At 41.9% G+C, this 1676-nt stretch overlaps 1 non-coding gene across 1 annotated transcript; it reads right to left on the reverse strand.

Moving 5' to 3' along the window:
* Positions 1-521: 521 nt before the first annotated feature.
* On the reverse strand, positions 522-593 carry trnaq-uug. Its single transcript has one exon. It is a non-coding gene; the product is annotated as a tRNA-Gln (tRNA).
* Positions 594-1676: the final 1083 nt, after the last annotated feature.

Below are 1676 nucleotides of genomic sequence, written 5' to 3' on the forward strand. Positions count from 1 at the left end.
AAAATCGGGTCAGACTGTGTCATATGCCAAGGAGTAAAAATGGGTTTTAAGATGTGTTTTAAAAGTGGACAGTGAAGGGGCCTCTCTAATGTGCTGGGGCAGATTGTTCCACAGATTAGGAGCAGCAATAGAGAAGGCCCTGTCCCCTCTGAGCTTCCTCTTGGACCTGGGTACCTCCAGGAGCAGCTTGTCAGCTGACCTGAGAGACCTGGGGGGTGAGTAAGGATGCAGAAGCTCAGAGAGGTAAGTTGGGGCAAGACCGTTTAAACATTTAAAAACAAACATGAGGATTTTAAAATGAACTCTAAGATATACAGGCAGCCAATGGAGTGAAGCCAGGATGGGAGTTATGTGCTCTCTTTTACGAGTTTTGGTTAAAAGTCGTGCAGCAGAATTCTGGACCAGCTGCAGACGAGAGAGAAGATGCTGACTAACTCCACAATACAGAGCATTACAGTAATCTAGACGACATGAAATAAAAGCATGGATTACCGTTTCAAGATGCATCGATTAAAAGGACGAGGTCCCACCGAGATTTGAACTCGGATCGCTGGATTCAAAGTCCAGAGTGCTAACCATTACACCATGGGACCGGTTACGTTAATGCTGCGCACATACAGCTTCAAGTACATGTATATATGTTTTACCGTATTCCCTTCTAATTCAGGCACTGCTAATAATTAGGCCGTTAACCTCTCGCTTAGAATTAAACACATTAGTTCTCCGATTATATCTTGCCTAGGGTTAGGCTTTGGGCTGCAACCAGTGTTGCCAACTCCTCAGTAAGGAAAATCGCTATTGGTTGCTAAAAGTCGCTAGAAGTCGCTACCTGACGTCAGACATTGGTCATGCTGGTTAATTGCACATATATTGTATATATAAAGCTAACAAGGCTAACGATCATAGCTTCAGAGACTTGACCGTGTCGGAATAAGAAAAAAAAGCTAACTCGTTATATTCGAAGCATCAATTTAAAGATGCAAACTGTCCACTACGTCTGCCTAACCGACAAAAGTGATAAAAAATAGGCACCTGTGGAGTTACTTTGTGTGTGTGATAATCACTTTAGTTTTAAACCTAGCTATCCACAAATCCGATCCGACTTGACAAAATAAAAGCGTCGTTTTCAAAATAAAGGTTCCCAAGTTCATTAGCGCTACGTGTGGATTCAGTTAAATTTATAAACTAATATACCGTGCAGCTGTATGCATCTGAAAAGTGAGGCTTTATTTTTAACCAATAGCATTATAGGTGATATAATATAAAGCACACATTTGCTAACGATTAGCTTCAGAATGACCGTGTCGGAATAAGAAATAAGCCATCAACTCAAATCAAACTAAAGAAGCAAATGGACATAGTGGACTGAGGTACAGGCTTGATAAAATCAATACAATCTATCAACGACACAAAGACTACATTAGGTGTTCCAGGGCACTTAATACCAAAGTATTTTTCAAGCCCAGTTGTTTGGCAGGTTCTCTGTCCATCCATCCATCCATCAGTTAAATTTATCCGCTAATATCCTTTCCAGGGTCGCGGGGGCGCTGGAGCCATCTGAAAAGTGAGGCTACATTTTGGACAGGTCGCCAGTCTGTCGCAGGGCCAACACACAGGGACAGGTGACATTCATTCACACATTTGAACCTATTAATCCAATTTGGATTATCCAATCA

Source organism: Oreochromis aureus, linkage group 5 (assembly GCF_013358895.1).
Source record: "Oreochromis aureus strain Israel breed Guangdong linkage group 5, ZZ_aureus, whole genome shotgun sequence".
Lineage (NCBI taxonomy): Eukaryota > Metazoa > Chordata > Actinopteri > Cichliformes > Cichlidae > Oreochromis > Oreochromis aureus.